This window comes from Rhipicephalus sanguineus, chromosome 2, assembly GCF_013339695.2.
Source record: "Rhipicephalus sanguineus isolate Rsan-2018 chromosome 2, BIME_Rsan_1.4, whole genome shotgun sequence".
NCBI lineage: Eukaryota > Metazoa > Arthropoda > Arachnida > Ixodida > Ixodidae > Rhipicephalus > Rhipicephalus sanguineus.
In genome coordinates, this window is record NC_051177.1 from 33,773,745 (window position 1) to 33,787,010 (window position 13,266).

At 46.6% G+C, this 13,266-nt stretch overlaps 1 protein-coding gene across 3 annotated transcripts in view; it reads left to right on the forward strand.

Annotated features, from left to right (window-relative positions):
* Nucleotides 1-13,266, forward strand: part of LOC119382689 (protein krueppel) — a 137,007-nt gene that overhangs the window by 62,301 nt on the left and 61,440 nt on the right. The window lies entirely within an intron of this gene.

Genomic DNA, 13,266 nt, shown 5'->3' on the forward strand with positions numbered 1-13,266 from the left:
GTAGTTTCACATTTAGCTTCCAGAGATCCCAAATGCACGTCTAGGAACTTCCTTTTTGCCTATGGAGAAGACAACAAGTGAGTGATCACTGAATGAGACTTGCTCAACACCATATATACCATCACATACATTTGCCAGCTCTAATACCACATAAGCTCTGTCTAATCTTGCGTGTCTGGAACCCTGAAAATGTGTATAATGACGGTGCAATCCTCCTTAAGCAAAGAAAGCAACATCCTAAAGCGAATCTCTTTCAGGTAATTAGCACTATATCGTCTTTTAAATCCAAGTAGCCATTTTCATCATCTGCACTGAACACAGAGTCAAGGACAACGAGAAGCCTATTTGTGTCGAAATAAGGGCGAAATTCCAGGACGCGGGTTTGTCGGCGCATGCACGCAGATTAGATCTGAACTTTGCCTCCTCATACGTAAAGTCGCACAAAACAAACCTTCCGCACGTTTCCTCGGCAATGCCTAAACATTCTCTTAATAAATATTGCACACCCTGCGGAAGTACCTACTGCACACGTTATAACGCACACTGAACTGAGCGACATTCTCACTTTCCACCTTTGTCGATTGGACAGCAAGTATGTCAAAGTCTTTTTTCCTCACTGAGACGCCTGGCTTGACACTGCTTACGCCTTGCAGCCGATCCCCGCACGTTAAGCGTGCCTACTCGGATTTGTGCAGACAGACGCGTCATTGTCAACACAAATGAACCGACATATACGATTAGCTCAACGCCGAACGCTCACTTTCTGCGTCGTTCGCCGCGCACAGGCGACGAGGACGCCGATCGAGACATGGCAGATGTATTGCCCTTTTCCATGCTCTTTTCGCTGCTGGCTTTGAGCGACGGACGCTCACGGCGTTGCTGCTTACGGTCGGAGCCGCCCTCGTTCAGCGTGGTTCAGCGTGGAGCCGCCCTCGTTCAGTCCGAGGAAGGACGCTATAGCGTCCTTCCTCGGACTCTTCGCCGACGCCTCGCTGTCCTCCGCCAGGTCGCAGCGTTCGTGTTCCTCTACCGTGTCTTGAGTCATCTCCTTGTCGGCGGCCTCAGGCTATCCCGGTGACTTCCCAGCACACTCCCTTACAAGTACAGAGTCGCTGTAAAAGATGCGATAGCTCGTCCGCAGTCACGCCTCCTTTCAGGACCAACCACACAACTCGCGTTGTAGATTCTGCACACTCGAAGCCAGGAACGTGCCACTCGTCAAGGTTCGCTAAGAAATGCTTCGCATTTAAAAGTTGTGTGAAAAGCTTAACTTCACCAAGTAGCAAAAAAGATTTTCTTGAGGCATTCTTCAGTAAAACACAAGCCTGAAAAACCATTTCGTGTCATCGTATCAGAACATGGCACGTGGCAGAAATGTGTAGCGTTGTTCTTGCAAAGTAAGCTTGGCCTTTTAGCAGACGACCCGTTTCTGGTAAAAAATTCGGGTCAAGTTCTGGATTTCATCCGACCCCGTTCTAATCAGCACATGTGCGCATTTTCCATTGATGTGAAAGACTTGTATTATTCGCTGCCTCATGAATCACTTCTTTGTTGTGTACAAGAATGCATTGACAAGTTTGGTAGTATAGCGTTTCAGAACATACTGGTGTGCCGTCAAGTAGTTTTTTAGAACTCTTATTCATTTATTTGAGAGCTACCTTTATCCAATGGGACGGGAAACACCACATTCAAAAGGAGGGTATATGCATAGGGTCATGTATTGCCCCAATGTTAAGTGACTTGATTTTAACCAAGCTTGACAGAAGCGTTTCCGGCGACCTATGTGACAAGAAAATCACACGAATTTTTAGATTTGTTGACGACTTCCTCATTGTTCTTGACTGTGACCCCACGTCCTGTGCCCTAGACATCCTAAATTTTATCAAGGAACGGTTTAAACCCCCCTTGTTAACTTACGATTTGCCAACTAACATCACTCTCAGATTTTTAGCCTTTACTTTTCACCAAGACCACACCTGTTGGGCGTACCAGCCCAGGAGCAAAAAAACCTCTGCTTCCGTAACACTCCGCCCACACAAAACTCGTTAAAAGAGGTATTGTAAACTTGTGCTTTCGCAATGCATTACAAAAGTCTTGCCCACATCTAATGGCCGCTATAGTTTTAAAGAGCAAACAGAGCGACTTTTGAATGCCGGGTACCTCTCTCACATACAGGTTTCAGTCGCGGAAAGTTTGGTCAAGAAGCTTCAACTTTCGGAGCAAGCCCTCCCACATGTTGAGCCAGTAAGGCCTCAGAGGCTTGCTGTAGTCCCGTATGGAGTCTCCCACAACTTGAAAAAGTGAAGCGTGTCGTCACAGAAGTAGTTTATTGTTTATAGTGCATTGGTATATGAGAGCTCGTAAAATGTCTGTTTGGCAGATATAGTACCGCTTGATGTGGACGCATCTCACTCACGTTGATGCCTAGCGGCACATCTCCGTACCGACAACTAACGCCCATGATCATGATTTAACCCTTGCGGTAGCTGAAGTTCTTAACATATACGTGGTCACCGCGTGAATACCGCGCAAAGATGGCATCAACAAGCACATAATAAACACTGATACTCCATATGCACTCCTTCAAAGCGTCGTGAAATGCGAAGAGAAATGCTATGCGCGTCGTGTCTTCCCTCTAGCCTGGCCGTTACTTCTCATATAGGCGAGCGGGGAACGCGGTGCGACCGCCAGGCGAGCGTCGGAGAGCTATTTTTCGATATGGATGGATGTTATGAGTGAGGCTTGGGTTAAAGCTGCCACCTCACGGCGTGCTAAAGCGTTGACGAAATTAAACTTGTATTGTAAACGCGCCAAATGGGACGGTCGTAGCAACAGCGCGCTTTTTTTTTCTTTTTTTGGAGAAGGCACAGATGTCACCGCCCCGTTATAAAGGATACGCTCACCCATCCATCAAACCAAGAGCACTGTGAGAGGAAAGTGTGAAAGATAAAAGGCGCGTTCATGTAGCCTCCGTAATGTGTTTTGCGGTATATATATCTCTGTGGGCTAAACACCCGCCAGCCATCGCCGTGGACCGAGAGGTCACGGGTTCGACTCCTGTCAACGAAACTTTTTCTTGTAGTTTTTTTCTTTGCCATCTGTGGGGTTCATTTTGCTGACGTACTTCCGTGACGGAAATACGTCATGAAAGTCTTGGTGGACCCGGCATAAAACACTTTCTTGTTTAAAAAAAAAAAGAAAGGAAAAAGAAAGTTCGAAACCTTTGCTGCCTCAGTGTTCGTAAAGCAGAAAAAATAAAACGTTCTAACCTATTCCCGCGATGCCGCGATGTGATATATGCCTTCCGTTATATGGTGTTGTCGAAGCACATAACTATAACTCGTGGCACCGAAAAGTGGTTAGTTGTGCGTTCGCGAGAAAATAATTCCGGGAACGCATTTGATCATCGTGCACCGGCGGCAAGTACAGCACCTTCACTGTCGCTCGTCATCACGCTCGTCGAATGGAAAGAAACGGCGGCCCATTCATTCCGACCACTGCATTGCGCATTTGCTTCTCGCGCGCTCTTGAAGATGGCCACTTATAATACTACATACGCGGCGTGTACGCTGTACGCGCTCTTTTCCCCGTTCTTTTCGCGAGCTGAGCGGACGGATGCTGCAGTGCGCACTTGGCGCTTTCACGTTTTCCTCGTCTCTGTATACGCGCACCGCGCAGTCCGTTCCTCTTAGCGTTTCGCAAAAGGGCTTCCAATCTTCGTCTCCCTCGTTACTTTTCTTTAGTTAAGTTTAATTTTTGTCTGTACATTTCAAAAACTCGGAACTATTTGTATACCTCGTTCCTTGTTCTTTTTCTTTCTTTATCTTTTTTTTTATTTTTTTAAGCGAGCAAAGCGAATCAGCCCGTTCATTAGCTTTTCATACGAACGGCCAAGAGCTTCGGGGCAACGCGAAAAAAAAAGAAAAGGAAAGAAAAAGAAACACGAACAAAGATAGAATAGAATGAGACGAAACATGAAATAAGGGGCCTCAGACAAAAATAAAACTAATGTGGAAAAACAAAAGAAAGAGAAAACGATTGATGAACAAAATTAACCTGGCAGGAGGCGCGCGTGTATGTATCGGAATACTTATTTTTGTTCGGTTGTTCCTGTTGGTTCGGAAACCACTCCCAGCCGTATGTACACGTATGTGCCTTCCCTCGCTTTCGTGCCCGGCTATTTCGCGAGGAAGCGTGATGTTCCGAAAGGGTGTGCTGGCTAAGCGAAACAGAAAAAAAAAAAAGAAAAAAAAGAGAGAAAGAAAAGACCGCATGAAATAAAGAAGAAAATCACCGTAGAAGGGTAGCACAGGAAGCCCGGTTGCTAATGAAAATGAGAGGGGAAGTGAACGAAAAAAGAAAGAGAGAGAAAAGCAGGAATGAGACTGAAAGGAAAGAAGTTGTAGTAATAATAATACAAGCGGCAATAATAATCACTGGTCTCGGAATTAAAGGGTAAAAAAGGAAGGCGCGCGCTAGGGAAGCGATGAGGCGGTAGAGAGGGGAGCGCGCGCAAAAATGAAGAATAAAACGAACTAAGAAGTAAAACATTACGCTGAAGAAAAAGAAAGGAAACTGGCTAGAAAAAAAAAGAGAAAGCGTATAGGGAGCGTTAATATTTTATTATGTTTTAACCATTGTTTTGTTTCTTCAAACCTTACCCCCTCCAACCCGCGCCGCTCTCTCTTTTTTCTTCCTACTTTTTTAAAACTCCCACCCAGGCGCCCACTTTTGTTTCTAAAGGCGTTTACTTTTTGCTAATTCCCTTCCGCACGTCGCATATAAGCGCAGCATCGCACGAGCCCTCCACGAGTGCGTTTGGTCCGAGTACCAGGGTGCCCCGTTCTTGTCTTTCTTTTCCTTTTTTTTTTTCTTTTTTTTTCATTTGCCCGTTGCACAGCTCTTAGCGCCGGCGAAGCAGAAAAAAAGTAAAATAAAACGCAGTTAATGAGAAAGCCGCCTTTCAAAGACAATATCAGGCGCGCGAGAGTGCTAGCCCTCACTTTTGCCATGTCCTCCTCGACTCAGTCTTAGCTACAGCGGCACCGAGGCAAGCAGGGAGAAAGGGAGTGAGACTGGGCTCAAAAGGAGTCGGAGAGGGTTAGGGTGAGAGCTAGCTCTTCGGGCCGAGCACAAGGACTTGATTTTTCATTCGGGCCGCGTGTACGGCGCGGAGGAAGGAGCTAGCTCGGCCAGGGAGGAAAAGAAAAGACGACGAGGGAAGATCCGTAATTATTCGAGATCTTCTAATGGGCACCGGGCAAAGCGCTGCCGCCGCTGCCGCGCTAGCGTCTTCGCAATTTGAATAAAAAGCGCTCTCTCTGTGAGACAAGGAAGAGCACCGCGGCACCCTTCCCCCCGCTTACCCCCCCCCCTCCTATCACCCCTCTTCCCCTTTCAACGCAACCCCCCCCCCCCCCCATCCCAGCACCTCGGCCTTCGACGCTAAAGCAGCGGAGGAGCGTTACGCAAATAACTTGAACACCCCCCCCCCTTTTTTTTCTTCCTTTTCCACCTCTCGTTACCTCCTCGCTTCCTTATTAGTTGCTTTTTATTCGCGTTAAATTTTTTTTTTATCTTTTCTTCGAGCTCGCGAAATAACGGCGAAAATTAGAAGAAAACGGTAGTTAAGAAGATCTTCTTGACGAGCGAAAGGAATCGAGGAAAAAGAAAATTATCTGGAGGCAAAGGAGAACCCGGAAGACGATACAGAAAAAAAGGGGGGGGGGGGGGCAAAAAAGGGACATGACAGGAAAAAAAAAACGAAGATAGAGACAATGAAGCAAGAGAGTGAAGAAAGAACACCGAGCAAAAGAGAACGCATACAATGAGGAAAAATCGTACGAAGCAAAGATGGAGGCGCAACGGAAGGAAGGAAAGAAGAAAGAGAACACGGCTGGAATTACTTGGGACAGGAAAAAAAAGGGGAAAGAGTAATAAAAGAAAAGGAAGTGATGCCATTGCAAAAGTCAGGAACGTTTTTTGATGGAAAAGAATTACACAGCAAAAGCGCGCGCGCTTAGGGAAGATTAAAGAAAAATGTAATATTAATAATTACGACAGGGTGTCTTTTTTTCTTTTTTTTTTTTATTGCGTACGAAGGAGAAGAGAGCGCTGGAAGAAAATGGGGTGCCCTGGGAGGAAAGGCGCGCGCAATCCTTCGGAGGAACGCGAGCAGAAGAGAAAAAAAAAATTTTTTTTAAGTCGGTGATGGCAAAAGCGCGCGCGCGTATAGAAAAAAGAATTCTCGCGTCGCCGAAAGGGTAGCGAAAATAATTAGGAAGCAAGATTAAAAGCAAGGAGCGCCGGCCAAGGCAGGCCGGGGAATTGAAGACGTGGAATTTTCATCGAAGCGCGAGAGCGGCGCCCAATGGGGATAAAAAGCACGATCGGGTGAAACAGGAAAAGGTTGATGGCGGCGGGAAAAAGAGGGATGGAAAAGATTGAGGTGGGAAGAAAAGAACGGGGCTGTGTGGCACGAAACGAGGACTAAGCGTGCTCTTCGAAGGAAAGAAAGCGCACGATTCTTCGGCAGCCTGCGCAGCTTGGCTTGGATATATGGATGGCCATTGCTTCGGGTCATGCATGTAAAGAGTCATGCATGTTTGCGAAAGCATGCAAGCATTGAAAAGTCACCAGCTCTCGTTTCGGTGGTGTGCAAATAAGAGCCGATATGGTCTCGGGTGATGAGTGTGGGCGGCCGTTCATTTGACTTCAAATCATTTTGTTCGTCCGCATTTGAACGTTCCACTTACTTCAATGACGCTGTAGAGGTTTAAACGGGAAGGACTTTGATTTCATTTCTCTGAACAGCCGATTGATGTGAACGTTTACATGATTTTGAAGGCATCTGTGCGTCAGTGTCGTAAAAGTTGTCTGCCAAAGCAGGTTTTTCCGCTTTAAGACTCCTTTTGAGGGGAAGCCCGCTTTACTGATTTATTATATTTGTGAAGGAGATAGACCGTACAAAACATTTTTCTTAAGTCACAACAGCGTTTGTGACAGCTAACGGTTATCATAGCAACTGTTACTATACAGCAACGGGCACCATATATCGTAACCGTAAGCAGAGAGTGTCATGAGGGACAAGCTGGGATTGGAAGTTATATGCCGACTGTGTAATGAGATTGGGTCTCAATTAGCCCTGTAGTGCCAACACATAGGCTGTGTACCCGTGCTAAAGCCAAGAATGCACAATAACGTCTGACAATGCAGGCGGTCATCCTTCGTGAGTAGCATATAACCCCATGATATTACAGCGTCCTCATATTGCATACATGTGCGACTGAGGCGTTTTGAATAATGACCGTTGAAGCAAACACATGTAAGTTTTTTGAGGATACGAGCTTCAATAGCGTAAACGTTCACAAAGACCATTTCCCGGGACGCGTAAACCAGTCTCATAGCTGTTAAAAACGCTAGTTATGGATGCGCGACAGGCAGCAGGGCTGAAAGAGAGTGACACTTGAAGGAATATCGTTTTTTCTGGGGTCTATGAAGGGATCCTCGTAAACTGAGACTTCGATAGCTTTAAGCACTGGTCTGGCCTGATGGTGGGGGTGGGGGGGGGGGGTGAGGTATGGGGTTCAACCCCCCCCCCCCCCCCACCGAAATTTTTCAATATTGCGTGTGTATATATATATATACGCACGGGTACAAACACACGCATGAACATTCATAAAGGGTGGTTGAACCCCCCCCCCCCCTGAAAAGCTTTCTGGCTACTTTTCTGGCTTTAAGAACCTATACACACGCATGTTGTATACATTCGACAAAATATATACGTTTACGTTGGAAACATGGAGGAGATCCTTTCTGGACTGTTGCTCGGGTCTGTACAAGGGTAGGCGCGCCTGCGTCTCCAGTGCTCTCTGGGGGGCTCGCGCTTGTACAACTGTCCAGAGGGCAATATCGCGGTGCCCAGGAAACCCTAGTTGAAAAGCTCTATCTGTAGACGCTGTTCGACATTCTATGCAAAGACGGCATTCGTTCGTTCGTTTAGCTCTGACCAAGGAGGATTAAAAATAATTGTAGCGAAAATTATGCCTTAAAAGCGAAGCCGAACCACCCTAATATGTCGGCCGCGGCCGCCATCTTAGCCGGGGCAGGGTAAAACCAATGAAACGTTCGGCGAACAAAAGGGAGCGTTTTCCTCTCACGCCGTGCAACTTTATTATGGCAATTTTTTCCGGACAAATACTGCTCAATGTGTGTCTTCGGTTTACTGGTTTTTTGAAGAGACCTCAGTCTTGGCAAATTTTATCGGAGATCAAGTCATCAATACTCATACCGACATGTTACTTTCATGGGAACAACGATATCTATATCTTAGAATTAACCTAGTGTTTACCTTAACATAGCAAAATAGTTGATATCTAGGCGGGCACCATTTTGAAAGAGCAGCTTTCCTAGATAAAGGGAGGGTAAGCGCTGCGTTCCCAGAATTTTTTTTTAAACGTCCTTCGCTCTGACCAGCGCCGCCGCTGTAGAGGAGGCGTTGCTCTGAACTACGGGCACCGGCGCCTATAGGTCGACAAAAAAAAAAAAAAATGGAGCTCACTCAGATTAACTCAAGGAATATATTTTGCTCTGAGAGCTCACTCGGACTCAGACTTACCAAAATTCTCCTCAACCGGACTCACTCGAACTCAGACTCACCAAAATTTTCCTCAACCGGACTCACTCGGACTCGGACTCACCAACATATATTACTCAGCCGGACTCACTCAGACTCACGGCCAGATCTGAGTCACTTGGACTCACACTCACCAAAATTTTCCTCAACCGCACTCATGAGTGAGTTTGCCGACCTATGCCGGCGCCTGATGCGGCCGTCGAAATATGCCCACGTGCACGTCTCGCACACGTGCAGACTCGTGCAGAATCGCGCAGTTTTCTTCCCCGAGGGAGTGCCGAAGGTTCGAGTCCCCTTTTCTTTCGCAATCGTGTCTGGCGCTGCTTGCAAATTATGTGTGCAACAAAGTTGTCCAACCGAACCACTTGCCTTCTTCTTCATCTCGTTGAGAGGAAGAGCATAGCAAAGTGTTGCAGTTGTCGCCATAGCCCATATGTACATTTGTACAGACGACGCGAACAACCGTCGCCAACGTAGACGGGCAGCGAGAGTGTATAGCTAACGCACAATGAAGAGCTATAGATGGCAATGGAGGCCGGAGACTCGAAGACGTGGTCCTTGGTGTGTGCAAAAAAAAAAAAAAAAAAGAGGGAGGCTTTGATCGGACCCCTGCCTACGAGGCTTGCCGATCACACGAAATCTGTCGTAGGGCGAGAGAGAAATAAGTAAAAAAATGGATGCATGAAAAAAGAAGCACGTCCGTGCATACACACGCAAGCGAAGGAGCAGAGGTCGTAATGCGGCTTTTCCGGCTCTCCTCTTCGATGTCGCAGAGCGGGAGGGTACCCTGTGGGTCAGCGAAATTGGATCGGCCCTTTCCTTTCGTATATAGGGTTGGGTCGAACGTCGGTACGCTCTCTCACGCAATTCTTCGCAATCCACTTCCTCCAGAGCTATTTTTTTATGGGCGCTTCGTCGTATAAAGAGTGAGAAGGAGAGGAAAGGATCACATGAAGAAAACGAAGGTCCGAGGAAGCGAACAGAGCCCGAACGGAGAAAGACAACAAAAGAAAGGAAAGCAGAAAAGGAACCTGGGTTATTTCTTCGTCTCGACCTCGCCAAGGTCCGGCGAGAGAACGGTGGCCTGTCTGGGGCCCAGGAAGGCCGCGAGCAAACATCCCCTTTTGTGCCGGCCACTGGGTCCGCCGACGTCTCAAGGCCGCGAAGGGGTGGGTCCGGTCCCATTGTCGCGGCCCTCTCTCCTTCGCAGATGCCTCCGGGAGGTAGGAAAAAGTTGCGCTCCGAGTTACCTGTGCTTGCGTAGCTGCCGCCGCCTCTCTTCTGTTTTGCTTGAACTCGGGATGGTGGTAGGGGGGGTCAGAAGAAAGAGTGACCCCACAAGGCCCCTTCCTGCTCCGGACTCGTGGGGGACGCCTTTGTTGCCACTTCCCTTCCCACTGCCCCCACTGGCTGGGTATCGCGATGCTGAGGTCACAGGGTCCTCTAGAAGCCGCGAAAGCGTTATGCTGCAGGGCTGACACACGTTGGGGCTGACCAGCGCGGCCCAGGTAGGATGACAAAAGGGGGGAACTGGGTCAGACGCAACCTGTTCACGGGAGCGCACTTTTTAGGACCCCGCTGCGTTTCCCTGCTCGCCAAGAGGAGCGGCCTTTCTCTCCCCGCTGAGTCGCCGATGATGACCATCGGCGGAACCCACGGGAAAAGTAAGCCTGCTTGCTCGCCGCAGTCCTGGACAGCTGCTTCCCGAATGTCGGAAGAACGGAAGAAACGCCGTCCGTGAAAACGCGCTGGTACATTTCTACATCCCGGCTTTCTTTCTTTCTTTTTTTTTTTTAACGTCATGCATTCGTCCCTTTCTCCGATGGCTTGCACTTTCGTTCCGCATCGCTGGTCAGGCCAGCACATATTCTGACGTAGCCTTGGATCGCTGTGAAGGGGCGCAAGTTTGATCAAGGGTGATTCAGCCACCGGTATGGCCCAGTTACGATTGTCCGTGCTGGTCGTCCTTTTTCCGTCGCCCATACAGATTTGCCTAACCCAGATGGAAGTTGGGGGAGGGCTGTCGGGAGAGAATATACCCTCATGAGCAAAGGTTTTTGTCTGCTTCTGAACAAATTCGTGATGTGTTCTGTCAAGGGAATGTCTAACTGCCGGCACTATATCATCACACATGATGTGCCCCCTTTAGCTGATTCTCAGATTATGTCTTTTGTCTTTCTATATTTATAAATTTTAAGCCGGTACTGTTAGCAAATCCTGCCTTATGTTTTGTGTGCAAAATGAACCTGGCGTATTTCCCTGAAATTATGGGTAGGTGTAGGGTATAGCTAATTACTTCCGATGCAATATTCATGTGAGTTCACCATAATATGATGATACTAAACATGCAGGTTCTATAGTGATGAAATCCATGTTATATTTAACCTGTTTCATTGATACCTAACTTGATGAGCGATGGGCATTAAAAAGAAAGCCTTCTTCATAAAGAACCGCATTCGCATATATACCGACCTCGGAGCATACGAGCTTATGAAGCCAGGATCATACGTCGCTTACATGCAGTAAAACATGCGTCTCAGCGCATTATTTCTCTATAGCTCCAACAGCATAGAGAATGTCATTTCTTGTGACGCTGAAAAATAGCCAGACACAAGAAAACACTAGGCAAGACAATAAAGACACTTAGGCGTATGCGCTATCCTCAGTACGTGCATTCCCTTTCTCTACAATGGGTAAATTCATATACAATGAAGGCACAAGGAAAATTCGTTTAAGTTTGCTATGTGCTTATTTGAATATATCAAACAGTGTGTTCATTTGAGTGGTTTGTAGCACGTATAAGCCTGTCCGTTACAACCGGGTTTGATGTCGCGTTCGAAGGCCTTCTTTGATTGACAGCTGGTCCGAGTTGCAGCCATATATATTCTGTGTATAGGGAAAAGCAGTAGGTGAATGTGGCAGACTTGATGCAACTAAAATTTTCAATCCGTGCTCGTATCGCTGTCACTCCAGAAAGAGGTCTTCAAAAAGCAGTTTTTGGAGTTAAATCAAAAAAAGTAAGATAGTCGTAGCTCCCAAGTCGTGCACAGCACATCATTTAGATTGTGTTTTAACAAAATACACGTCTGCAGGTGACGTACAAATGGCGATTCCTCACTTCCCACGGAGATTTTAAAAACGAGGACACATGAGAAGGGAACACGATTTGACTGAGTAATTTCGTTTGACGTATACCAAACTGCAGCACTCAGCATACCTTGAATAACATCGACAACGAGGGGACCCTTTAACGTGCACCTAAATCCAACTAGACGAGTGTTTTGCATTTCGCTTCCAATCGAAGTGCGGCTGCTGCTGTCAGGCATCGAACAAAGCTAAAGAATTAAGGCACCTAATTTATGCTAGGCGGTGATATATAGAGCGAACGCACCGAAGCGGCAGCGGTCACACGCTTCATTTCTGGACCAAGACTATTTTTCGTTCAACTGCGAAATAGTCTGTTATAGTTAAGCACACCTATATGAACCCATTGATGGTATATATATAGTCGACGCATCACACATAACGGTGGGTGACTTTCTACTCAGATTTTTATTGTTAATCTGCGCAGCTGCAATCGAAAACTCCTTCAAAGTCCTGGCCATTATTAAGCGATCGGCTGTCAATTCGCTATGGCGACCAAAACACAATGGTTTCAGTGGAAACGTCTACAATGAGATACAGACACGCAGCGAATACCCGTGAACCGTGATTGAACAGCAGCAGCAACAGCAACAACAACTACAACAACAAAAGGCTTTGCGACATCGAGCAAAACTTTCTTTCTTTTTTTCATTCGAAAGGCAGCATTCATCACTGACACGTAGAGCATATCTTTCAGAAACAAAACGCTCACCATGCACACATGCAAGCATGTCCACTCAGCGTCAACACGCGTCAGCTCATGATCACACAATGCGCAGTCCATACTTTAGCATGTGCCGTTATTTGTATGTTTCTGTGGCACGCTTAACGTCTTTATTTTTTTAACGTTGGCTCGCTTCAGTCTTCTTTTCTTTTTTTTTTTTTTGCTAGAAGAAAATCACGCGTGGACGTTGAAACATAATCGCCTGGCCCCTTATTCCGCATGTTTTCGCATGTCTCGCCTATATATCAATCATTTCGCGAGATATCAATATTCCGCGAATCGTGACACTTCGCGGTCGCGCAGCTGCGCTCGCTCGTCAAACTCATCGGAAAAAAATAAGGACATGCATGTTATGCATGATATGCGCAATTGATGCATGTCAAGTCCTTCACGTGGCAATTCAGCCGTGAAAATATAAAATATCTGCATGAAAAAAAAGAACGCAGATGTCCTATATGTGTAAGACATTTGGACTTCAAGCGTGGTGTCTCGATAACAAACGTCACTGTGTGGTCACCGGTCACCGTAGGCCTCATGGCTGTATACTTCTCCCTTTTGTGATGTAGATCTCTTATTGGCTTGGCTATCGCGTTGCGAAAGAAAAGTAACGGACTTCGTGCATGCATATATATATATATATATATATATATATATATATATATATATATATATATATATATATAATGTGTCTGTGTGTGTGTGAGAACTAACCGACAATAATGCCAAGAAAAGTATAGGGGCCGTTATTTGTAGTAATTAGAAT